At 37.4% G+C, this 13339-nt stretch overlaps 1 pseudogene; it reads left to right on the top strand.

Moving 5' to 3' along the window:
* Positions 1-1302: 1302 nt before the first annotated feature.
* On the top strand, positions 1303-13339 carry LOC145625034 (uncharacterized; annotated as a pseudogene).

Below are 13339 nucleotides of genomic sequence, written 5' to 3'. Positions count from 1 at the left end.
CCTGCCTGGGTTGGCCTTCATCTTGATCATCCGCCGCCGACTCTTCGTTAACAGAGACTTCATATCCCTTCTCTACAGCCCAATCTTTGAAACGAGGCGGAGGAGCCTCACCCAGTACTTGGGCATCATACACCTCAGTGGCGTAATCATACCTGATCTTATAAACCTCAAAGTCTATATCTGGGTAGAGGAGGCCCCAAGTGATCTTTAGCCGGGCTAGATTATCACGCTTATTCTCCTACATCAGCCGCTTTTGCCCTTGGGCGAGCTCATCCGACTGCTTGTTTCGCAGAGTGACAAGCTCAACCCCCAGGCGGGAAATGTCTGCTCGGAGTTGAATGTTTTCTTGATCATCATCCTCTAATGCCTTGAGCTCAAATTTGGCATCTTTCAGTTTTTGCTCAAGGTCATCAGCCCGGCTGTTGGCTTCATCGTTTGCAGCCGTCAAGCTCCGGATCAGCTCCTCCTGTTTCAACTCTACTACTTTAATCTTTAAATCACACATATAATTAGCCTATTCAACAAAGTTGAGGTTTTCAAGGGCCCTCCGTTTGGCGTCATTTGCCTCTTCTTGTTTCCGCCTGAAAGGGCCCCGGAGGCCATCCACTCTCAGCATTACTTGAAAAAAGAGCAGCCGGATTATGATATGCTTCGTTAAAATAAAGGAAAAGTATGGGGGTTGTGGGATTTTATACCTCAGCCAGTTGGCCCATTATCCGGTCGAAGTCCACCACCTGCAGGTCAGGTATGGAGTTCTTCTCTGACCGGGTGAGGGTCCTCACCATCCGTTTTGCGAAGCCCACAAGATCCGGCTCGTCAGATGTCAGATCTGCACCAAAAGTAGTACTCTGTGAGAAAGAGGCAGCATAGTTGGCACTCATTCGTTGCCGGCTGCTGACTGAACCCCCAAAGGGATCAACCTTAGTCTTGACTCTCATGAAGTCAAGTTGCCAAGGTATGCCAATCTTTCCCTTACCTTGTGTGTCCGGATGGGGCTTAGGCGTCTGCTCCTCCCCAGTTATTGCCGCACCGCCTGCAACATTAGGTGGCTCGCCACCCTTCAATGCCGTAGAGGCATCCGGCGCTTTCTACTGTGAGCTTTCTGAGCTTTCGCTCAAAATCTTCATTGCAGCAGGAGATTTGCCTCCGGTCGTTGGACGATCAGATTTGGCAGAAGAATGTGTCTGGGTAGGGGGATCCTTCCTGGCGGCCTTCGCAGTCGGAGCTTTCTCCAGATCATCTCCTTGCCTTTTGAGAAACTTGGAGAAGGATCGTGGAATTCGCTTTGCAGAGTCCTGAGAAATGAACAAGGGTAAGTATACCCAACCGAAAAATTGCCTCTTAAAAAAAATATGAAAATGAATGAATGAAAATGTATACACTTAAAAAGTCAGGCGGTCTTACCCCACCTTTCTTGGACTCCTTTGCATCGACGGCTGCTTTCTTGGAGAGTGCAGCCTCTTTGCGCAGCAGCGCCGCCGACTTAGCCGGTGTCTTTGCCGGGTCGACCATCTTCAAGGCGTCGGCTGCATGAACAGAATTCAAGGTTAGAAGAAATTATGGCAAGTTTGCAATAAAAATAAAAATAACAAACACTCCAAATGTAAGGTAATCTACCCTTGGGAAACATGGTACTCAGCCCGCAGGCGAACAAGAAGCACTCGTCCTTGAAGAAGTCCGGATGGGGGATCCAGTTCTTGGGAACTATAATGTGAGTCCCATCCCCCATGGGCTCGGTTGTTGTTTAAAAAAATCCCGGCTCTATTATTTGCTCCCGGGCCTTAGTAGATAGTGCCGGGAGAGGGCACTTTCTGCCTAGAAGAGCCGGCTCAGTGTTGTACCGGCGCAGTGTCCGATTATGTCTCAAAGTTGGGGAAGAAATCAAGTAAAACTTGTCCTTCCACCTGGACCATTTGGACACATTGTCCAAAGTCATCAAATATTGGGGCAAGGTAGCAGAGTATACCATGCCCCATGGCCGCCTGGGGCCTTGCTCAAATAATGCATGTGAGCGAAGGCGGAGAAGCTTGGATTTATATTTTGGAACTCGCAAGCGGCGATGTAACTTAGAATGTTCACCCACGAATTGGGGGTGAGCTGCCAAACTCCTACATCGTAACCCTTTAGGATTTTCCTAATCTCGGGGTGGAGGGGGAACCGGAGGCCGGCTTCGATGACCGCCTCGTAGTAGACGAAGTAATGGTCTGCATTATCAATATCATCACTCCAGGCCATTACAGCGTCAGCCGGAGGAACGATGATGTCCCAGCCCCTTCCAAAGGGGTGCTTTTCTTTTAAGGCCCTAAATCCGCTCTTGAGAAGGGCAATGTTTCCCGGCAGCATCCTAGTCCGTTTGGGGTTGGGTAGGTCGGCGACCTTAGGCGGCTGCTGATAGTCAGCCACAAAATTATCTTGGTCAGAGCCTGAAGATTCGGCCCTTGACCCTTCGCCGGCCTCAGCATCGCCGACTTCATTAGAGGAGGCGGCTCCCTCGCCGTCTACCTCTCGTACCCTCGAGCTCCCAGAAGTAGAGGAAGCCTCTTCATCAGAACCACTCTCCTCCAAATCCCTCTGTTCCCCGTCTGGGACAACCTCATCGGCTGGCACTTTTATAGTGCGCCGGCTCTTAGACCTTCTGGCCGTCTGTTTCATTCTGGCCATTGTGTCCTGCACAGACACAGAGAGGGAGGAATTCGGAGATGAGCATATTGGTTCCGACAGTCCAGAAAAGGCACCCCCTGTTCTAGACTCAGCCATTCCGGGGGACCGACTGAGTGTCCTAGGCAGTGCTGAGTGAGTGGATTGAGAAATCATTTTTATTTTCTAGAATTATGTATAGAGGCGGAGAAAAAATTATATACAAGTTGAAAAGGAGAAAAGCTAAAATGGTACAGGCGGTTACCTTACTTTAACTCTGAAAAATCTGAAAACCGCTACAACCGGTAAACCGGGTGTTGAACTTCTAGCACACGGAAACTCGAAAATGCTCTTACGCAGACGGAGGAAGAGAATCTCTCTCTAAAAAGCTCTCTCTTTCTCTCTCTAAAAAGTCAAATGAACGTAAGGTGAGAGAAGGGGGGGTAAACTTCTATTTATAGAAGGTGAAAACGGGAGTGAAATTTTTTGTTTGAAATTTAAATTTACTATCGGTTACTGTTCACCTCTGATAGGTGGACACGTTTCACAAGCCCCACGTGATATGCACGTGCGCCCTGTGAGGAGCAAATGTTTAGGGTAAAAATACCCTAGACACGTGGACCAATGAGAGGAGGCCACGTGTCGAGTTCAGGATGGCCCACGTGGCTTAATATCCTCTTGACACATGGCCCCCTTGGATACATCTCTGAAATGACGGCCTTCAAGGGCCCAAATCCTAAGAAGCGCCGTAAAACGGCGCAGCCCACTAAAATCTAGGTCAAGTAACCTAGATGGGGGCACATTCTCCAATGACCCTATAAATAGGGAGATATTTCCCCATTTTGGGGACACATTCAATCATTTATTACACCCATATTCTCTCTCATCAGAGAAACACCTGAGCTTGGAATCCAAGCAGATCACCACCTAAATTTCTGCATTCTTTACTCTCTTTCAAGTTACTAACTTGATCGTCGGAGGCGGAGCTCCAACCACCCGGAATCTCCGTTGTTTTGCAGGTACAACTCAGCCGGATCAGACTTCGTGACGTAACTCTCCCGAGGGACAAAAACACCCAAAACAGTAAGCACTGTAATATATGTTTCTGGTTATGCAACACATAAATATTTTCTACTTAAATGACTGTTTTTCTCTTTTATTCATCTTCTTCCTCTCTTTTCCCTACCATGTCTTTCTACGGGGTGCTGATTACCAATACATATTTTCTACTTAAGGTCAATCAATTTTGTCTTTGATATTTTTGTTTAAAATGCTATTTTTTTTTTTGTTTCAGGTTACTAAGGCATAAGATTGAGAATGCTTGGAACGATGCCCTTGGTTATTAAGGGCCAAATGTTTAATGTACCTTTGGATATCTCACTGTTTCAAGATGAATTGTTGTTAAACACATGCTTGAAATTGTTGATATGAATAGCAAATTCTAATCCATGTCACTTAATTTTGTAGTCTTAACTATTTTTTTAAAGTAATGAATATATGGTGTTGAAGATCCTGCTTTCTTTCCCACATTCACAAATTTTGAGGATAAAATGATTTGAGTTTAGTTTGTATAAACTATCATAATAACTCATATCAAATATACAGTCCACAAATTATGCTTATTTCACACAATCAAATATGTAAGGAAGATTTCGAGTCTATATTATCCTAGGCTTAACTATATTGGTGCATGTAATTATAATTTCCCTGAGGTTAGAGTTTTTGTGTATTTTCTGCAGGTTTAAGGAGCATATATAAGTTGTTCGGGAAATTGGAATGTAAGTATATGATAAATGTAATTTACCGCTTTTTTCATGACATAGATTTCAATTGCAACTCTACTTCTACTTCAAGTAGCATCACCACATTTGCTTCTACTTCAAGTTCGGGTGAGTAATTAGATTTATTCCATTGTATAGAATAGTAACTTTTAAAATTTTTTTGCAACACTCAAGGAGATTTTCTACAAAACAGTAAAAGATATTTTAGCAACTAATCTATGCTAATCATCACTATTTGTATTGTTTCATGAAGCGAATCATGCTCACAACCCAATTCAAAGTGATGGTGTGGCTCAAGATAAGACAAGGTCTATCACAAAATCTGTCACAAGTACTATGTCAAATTTTGCTACTACTTCAAGTACTGGTAAGTAATCAAATCCATTCTATAATATTATAGATTTACAGCTTATAAAGTATAGTATAGCTTGAAGGTTTAGATTGTGCAAATGAAGACGTGTTACATGATCCAATAACTCAATTTCTATCAATAACACTCTTAATAATTATATACTCAAGGAGATCAAGGTATATTACAAATATAAGTATTGTGATTAAATTTAAGTTATATATCTATTTCATAATAAGCTAGTTTTGATGAACTATTGATAATAAATTTCATCTACAACAAAACGTATTAATATTTAACTATTTAGCAAAAAAAAAAAAAAAAGAAAAAAAAAGTCTCAACTAACAATATTTTTTTAATATTTGCTTAGAGTATTGGGACATTGGAGATCCGACTTGTATTTGTGAATTTTGTGGAGCCATGTTATGGTACGAGGAGCGATTAGAGAAGAAACGTGGCTCATCAAAAGATCCAAAGTTTTCATTATGTTGTATGCAAGGAAAAGTGCAATTACCTTTACTAAAAGAACCACCACCACCCCTTAATGGTCTTTTAAAGGAGGATCCTAGAAGTAACCATTTTCTAGAAAACATAAGACCTTATGTATGCACTCATTTACCTCAATGGGAGGAAGGATCGATTCAACAATTAATCATGGTAGAGGGCCTTATACCTTTAGATTGCATGGTCAAAATTATCATAAGATAGGAAGTTTGTTACCGACTTCTGGATCATCTCCGAAATTTTCTCAACTATACATCTATGACACTGAAAATGAGATTTTCAACAGAAAGCTTAATATGAGGTGTGTAACATTTATCTTTCATACATGAAATATTAAAAATTCAATTGAAGTATATTATTATTACAAATATAATCCTAACCAGCTCGTCTTGTGTGCGGCCGGTCACACCGTGTGGCCACTTAAAGTAACCCTATAACATTGATTAAGTAACACCTATAATACCAATCGAGTAACCCCTATAACACTGATTGAGTAACTCTATAACAATGACGAATTAACCCCTTTAATATTGACCAAGTAACCCCATTACACTAGCAAAGTAACCCCTATAACACTGACTGAGTAACTGATCTATAACAAGGACGAAGTAACCCCTTTAATACTGATTAAGTAACCCCTATAACACTGACTGAGTAACTCTATAACAAGGATGAAGTAGCCCCTTTAATACTGACCAAGTAACCTCCATTCCACTAGAAAAGTAACCCCTACAATGGCTGGCCACACCGTGTGGCCAGCCACATATAAGACTTTGTGAATCCTAACACTTTGTTTTTTTTGGGATTTTTTTTGCATAACTATTTAAGAAATTCTAATGATTTCGATGATGGGATTATTAATGATCTCAAAACTATGCTTGATCTACACAACCCTCTTGCTCAAGATTTTAGTATGGAAAGGGATCGTTTTATTTCTAATTCTTCTCAAGATGTTAAGCTAAAGCTTATCGGAAGTAGGGGAACAGATGGGCGGACATACAACCTCCCAAGTGCATCCGAAGTGGCAGCACTTATTGTTGGTGATGTAGGAAGTTCTACAGATAGGGATATTATTGTGGAGAAACAATCTGGTGCACTTCAACGCATCAACGAGTTACACCCTTCTTACCTCGCTTTACAATATCCATTATTATTTCCATATGGTGAGGATGGTTATAGGGTTGATATTCCATTAAGGGACACTGGAGCTACGAGGAAAAGGTCTAGGCTAAGTATGAGAGAGTTTTTTGCATTTAGGATTATCGACAGACTCAATGAAGCCACGACACTATTGTTGTCAAAAAAATTATTCCAACAATTTTTGGTTGATGCTTATACAATGATTGAGGCAGAGAGACTTTCTTACATCCGAACACATCAAAAACAGTTAAGATTAGAATCATACAAGAATCTTGCTGATGCCGTTATGAGAGGAGACACGGATCCATCTTCCACCGGAAAGAGAGTAGTTTTACCTTCATCATTTACGGCTGGACCAAGGTATAAGATGGAGAATTATCAAGATGCAATGGCCCTTTGCAAGTGGTATGGATATCCGAATTTTTTTATTACATTTACTTGTAATCCAAAGTGGCCAGAAATCACAAGGTTCGTTGAAAAGAGAGGTTTGAGGCCAGAGGATAGACCGGATATCCTTTGTAGAGTTTTTAAAATGAAGCTAGATCGCTTAATAAGTGATCTAAAGGAGCAAAAGATATTTCCCTTCGAAGTTAATGCTTGTAAGTCATCTCTTTTTCTCTGTTTGAATATATTTTTTAATTTATTCGTCAATTTATTGTTTCATGTGGTTTTGCGAGATAGTGCAAAAGAAATTTTTTTTTTTTTTTTTTTTTTTTTTTGGAAAATAAGAGAAATTTTATTACCAAAAGGAAAAGTTACAACTTACAAGAGCTAATTATAACAAAGACCAAACCCCACAAGACCTGAAAAACAGGCCAACCAACCACCAAACAGTTCAAGCTCAATCTCCTGCCACCTTCTAGGAAGGGTTCAGGAGAAAGATACAAGAACACCCTGAGCACAAGCTTCCAGCCACCTTCTAGGAAGGGTTCTGGAAACAAAGCCCAGGAACACAAAGACAAGCACAAAGCAACAACAAGAAACACCACCCCTGCAAACTGTAAAAAGCAAACCTCCACCTAGACTCAGTTGCAAAAGCAACAGGACTAGACAAAAGAAGGTAATACATCACCTCAGGGAAAGCAACCAAACAAAGCACCAGAAAAGCAAAACAAAATAGAAGCGACATAATAGAAGCAGACTTCAGCAGTAGCAAAGCTGACTTGCAGCAACTGCAACCAGCAGAACAGCAGCCAGCAACAGCATCTGAAACTAGCAACAACAATAAATTACAGCAACATCAACAAAGACAGCAACAGGTTCAGCAACACCAGAACCAGCAACAGCAGCTGGTGACCAGAACAGCAACAGAGCAGCAACAGCACAGCAGAGCAGTCAGCCAGCAACAGAATTCAGCAACAACAGCTGAAATCAGCAACAGCAACACAGTACTCAGCAATACCAGCTGCTGACCAGAACATCAACAGAGCAGACAGCACAGCTGAGCAGTCAGCAACAGCAACAGAATTCAGCAACATCAAGAGAACAGTAACAACAGCAGAGACCAGCAGCAGACAGAAACCAGCAAAAGCAACAAAAACAAAACAGCAACAGCAACAATCCAAAAACCAGAAACCAGAAATCAGCAGTTAGGAATCAGAAATCAGCAACAAAAATCAGCAACAACATCAGAATAACAGAATAGCAGAAGCAGCTCCTAAACAATCAAGTATTTGCTTCCCGCTGGGATTCTACAGGCTGAATGAAAGACAATATCCCTAACTAGAACATCAACAGGTTTGCAATAACCAGTAAACAAAACTGCATTCCTCTGAATCCAAATACCATATACTGTTTCAGTGAAGGCTACATGAATCACTTTGTTTTTCAATCTGGAACTTCTGCAGATTAGATTAAATAAATTTAGATTAAATAAATTAAAAATACATAGTAAAATATATCAATACTCATCAAAATTATTTTATTGCATTACAAAAAATTCATTATTTTCTAAAATTTGCAGTAAACTAATTTGGAGGTAGTACTGGGTGATGGATATTCTATCATATGTTGATGTATATAATACGCAGTATATGTTTTCATGTGGACTTATTCCTCTTGAACTTCAAAGGAATATTGAAATGGTTGTAACTATATAAAAACGTAAATTTTTAATTTTTTTTTTCCATAGTAGTTTTGTTGATGTTCTATCTTAGTCATGACTTATCTTGGTAATTAATTTGAAAATTTCTTTTCTCAAACTGCTATAGGTAAATAAATAAATAGCTTATAATGGTTTATTAATGCAAAAATCATATGTGTGTTGTACTCGTCAGAGTGTTTTAATTTGGTGATTCTTGAGTGTTTTTCTTTCCCCTCTTTTTTAGAGAACAAAGTTAAATTAGGAAGAACCTTTTTAATATTAATTATGTATGTCAAGATAGGTGTGCAATACGTGTAATCTATCAATGTGACTAAGACTACATTATACTTTGAAAAAAGTAATTAAAGTGAGAAAATTATAGGATCATATTAATAATTGATTATTAATATGGTGTCTTACCTTCGTGTTTTCGCTTAGCTTACTAATGTACTTAGATCACAATTATTATTTTCTTGATAATGACGTCCGAAATCATATCTATTAAGCTAAGAAAATTTTATTAGGCTTACAAGATAGTGGGGGACACTATTAATTCCATCCTTCTTCGTTTCTACAACATTAAAAACCATATTAAAGTCCTAATGGAATATTCTAGCTTTTAAGGGATTGCTCAAACCAAAACTCAATCTACTTATAACAACATTTGGATATTATATTTAGATGGTATCAAGAATAAAAGAATGACATGATTTATGTCGACTTGATATGAAAATTTAAATGATTAATTCAAATTGGTTTTTTTACTTTAAATTATATTAGATATGCATTTTATTATGTTTTGATATATATTTTTATTTTTTATTTACTAATTAATTGAGTTTAATAATTTCAGTGGTTTACACAATAGAGTTCCAAAAGAGAGGATTGCCTCATACTCACATTCTTCTTTTTTTACATCGTGAAAACAAGATTTCTAATGATCAAGAATCATATATGCTGAAATTCTTGATCCAAAACAAGACCCCAAGTTGTATAAAGTTGTGGGAGATCACATGATGCATGGTCCTTGCGGTGAATTAAATCGAAACTCTCCTTTGCATGAAAGAGGGTAGGTGCTCGAAACATTTCCCAAAAAAATTTATCCAAGAGACAAGTGTTGATGAAGAGGGGTATCCGATGTATAGAAGACGAGATAATGGAAGATTTATTGAAAAGAATGGAGTAAAGTTGGATAACAGATTTGTTGTTCCATATAATCCAACACTCCTCCTAAAATATGGTGCTCATATCAACATTGAGTGGTGTAATCAACATAGGTCGATCAAGTACTTATTTAAGTATATAAATAAAGGAAATGATCGAATCACTGCTGCAATTTCTAAAGGATCTGAAGGACCTTGTGATAATGTTGATGAAATTCAAGCATACTACGATTGTAGGTATGATTTCATGTACTTATTTAAAATTTTAGTCGCACAATAACTTTTTTAAATACACATGTAATGAATAAAATTTTAATTTAATTTATTGTTTGAAGGTATATTTCACCATGTGAAGCAGTGTGGAGAATTTTTGGATTTGACATGCATTATAGAACTCCTTCAGTCGATCGAAAGACTAAGTTTTCATCTTCCTGGTGAGCAAAATGTCGTGTTTGAAGATGATGATCCAATAGATGCGATATTAAATAAAGCTTCCATTGAGAAATCTCGATTTTTGGCATGGATGGAATGTAATAAAAAAGATGCGAGAGCTAGAAAGCTCACTTATGTTGAGTTTCCAACAAAGTATGTGTGGAAAGAAGGTAGTTGGGAAGAAAGGCAATATTCATTTTCTATTGGAAGAATTTGTCATGTCCCTCCAGGTTGTGGTGAAAAGTACTATTTGAGAATTTTGTTGAACCATGTGAGAGGTTTGACATGTTATCAAGATATAAGATCAGTCAATGGTGTTTTATACTCATCTTTTATAGAAGCTTGCTATGCAAGAGGGTTGTTAGACGATGACAAAGAGTACATTGATGGAATCACGGAAGCAAGTTTTTGGGGAATTGCAACCTACCTTAGAAGCCTTTTTGCATTATTGTTATTGTCAGATAGTCTATCAAGACCAGAACATGTGTGGAATGCGACATGGCATTTACTATCGGAGGATATTCTTCATAAACAAAGGCGCTGTCTTCAAATTCAAGGTAAGCAAATATTTGTTTGTCAATACTTGAGATTAAATTTAAGTTTAATAGTTAATTTGTAATTAAGATTAAGCTATATATGAATTGATTTGATTGTTATAAAATTGCTTAGTGATTTTTCATTCATCATAATATATAGCCTATATAGGTGAACATTGTAATTCCCTTGACATATTAATTTTCTTAAGCTTTTAAATTTGGATTATTTATTAGGTGGGTCTTTGTATTACTATAAACATATGTCGTCCCACTAGCTATAACTCTATGCTTATAACTTGTACAATGTATATATTCTTTGACTTGTAATGCAATTCTCATAGAATTTTTTTTTTTTAATATCATACTAGCATGTAAGTTATTATGGTAAGATAGTACCCATCAAAATAAATAAAATAGTATACTAAGACATAAATTAGTTTTCCTTATTAGTTCTCCCTAGAATATTAATATGATGTGAATGCAAATTACCATATGTAACTTATGTAACTAACTCAATTTTTGTTTCTTTTTTTTTTTCCTTTTTTTTAAACCTAACTAACTCCCAAAAAAAAAAAAAAAAAAAACTTTTTTTATTTTTTATATTTTACATACTTTACGTTATATCCTTTTGGTTATCATATGTAATTCTTTATTTTCATGCATGTGAATGCAATTATAAATAGCTACACTACTTTACTTTTTTGTTATATATTAGGCCATGTTAACTTTGAGAAGGATCGATTCGTAAAAATTTCTTTGATGCATTTAGACATTTAGTTGTACGTTTGGTCGCACATTTTCAATTTTTTGTTTTAACAATACATTTGCATAATTGATTATACATAATTATGTACTTCGTACCTCACAATTTCACATTATGATTGTTCACTTAATCATTTAATAGAATAATATACTTACAATAAGCTTTAATGCAAATCATTGACATAATTTCAATTATATTATAGATTTGCAGTTAACAGATGATCAACTAAAGAATTTCACTTTATCTGAAATAGAAAAGTTTTTGCAAAGTAATGGTAGCACACTTCGAAAATATCCCATGATACCTTTTCCAGATGATATGCTCATGTCAGAAGGAAGAAACAAGTTGATTCAAGATGAGTTGCAGTATGATAGATCATCATTACAACAAGAACATGAGGCCCTTTGTTCAAGTCTTACCGATGAGCAAAAAGAGGTGTACAATAAAATCATGAGTGCGGTTTCAAAAGAGGAGGGAGGTGTTTTCTTCATATATGGATATGGTGGCACGGGTAAAACTTTCATTTGGAGAACTCTATGCGCTGCTATAAGATCCAAAGGAGAAATTGTGCTCCCTTTTGCTTTAAGTGGAATTGTATCACTTCTCCTTCCCCGAGGAAGAACAGCTCACTCTAGGTTTAAAATACCTTTGAATGTAACGGAAGACTCAACATGCAATATAAAACCGGGAAGTGATTTAGCGGTGATTTTAAAAAAGACAAAGCTTATCATTTGGGATAAAGCTCCTATGGTAAATAAATTCTGTTTTGAAGCACTAGACAGAAGTTTAAGAGATGTTTTAAGGCCTTCAGAGCAACCATTTGGGGGTAAGGTAGTCATCTTTGGAGGAGATTTTCGACAAATCCTTCCAGTTATCTCGAAGGGAAGTAGATAAGACATTGTGTTTGCAACAATCAATTCATCTTATTTGTTGAATTTTTGTGAGGTCCTAAAATTGACAAGAAATATGAGGCTTCAAGTAGGACGATCAAATTCAAGTAATACAGATATAAGAGAATTTTCAGAGTGGATATTAAAAATTGGAGATGGCACGGTAGGAGAGCCAAATGATGGTGAAGGTACTATAGAAATTCCTGATGACAATCTGTTAAAGGAAGCAACAAATTCGATCGAAGCAATTGTCGATAGTACTTATCCATCTATTATTCATAATTTGTGGGATCCAAAATACTTTCAAGAGAGAGCAATTCTAGCACCAACTCACGAAAATGTTGAAGCTATAAATGATTATATGTTATCTTTAATGCCATGTGAAGATAAAGTTTTAATTATTACTTGCTTATAAATGATTACTTCTTAATTTAATATATAAGATTTTTATTGACTATTACTTGCTATCTTTAATGCTAGGTAAAGAAATAGAGTACTTGAGTTTTGACAGCATATGTCAAGTAGATACAACCATGGGAATTGAAGACTTTTATCCACCCGAGTTCCTAAACACCATTAGATGCTCCGGTTTGCCAAATCACCGGCTAAGATTGAAGGTTGGTGTTCCTGTTATGCTTCTCAGAAATATTGATCAGTCTTCTTGCTTATGTAATGGTACCCAATTGGTGATAACTCAGCTAGGAAAGTATGTTGTTAAAGCCAAAATAATTTCAAGTAGTAACATTGGGCATAAAGTGTTCATTCCTAGAATGGTCCTAAGCCCATCGGATACTACCACTTTGCCAATCAAGCTTCAACGTAGACAATTTCCGTTGGTAGTTTGTTTTGCTATGACAATAAATAAAAGCCAAGGTCAGTCACTCTCACATGTTGGTTTATATCTTCCAAGACAGGTTTTAAGTCATGTTCAACTTTATGTTGCAATCTCCAGAGTTACAAACAAGAAAGGTTTGAAGGTTCTAATATGCGATAAGGACGGAAATATTGCTAACACTACAAACAATGTAGTATACAAAGAAGTATTTCAAAATTTTCCATGA

The sequence above is a fragment of the Chenopodium album genome, chromosome 3 (genome assembly GCF_948465745.1).
Source record: "Chenopodium album chromosome 3, dcCheAlbu1.1, whole genome shotgun sequence".
NCBI lineage: Eukaryota > Viridiplantae > Streptophyta > Magnoliopsida > Caryophyllales > Amaranthaceae > Chenopodium > Chenopodium album.
The sequence above is the reverse complement of the archived record's forward strand: the minus strand, read 5'-3'. Positions and strand labels throughout refer to the sequence as shown.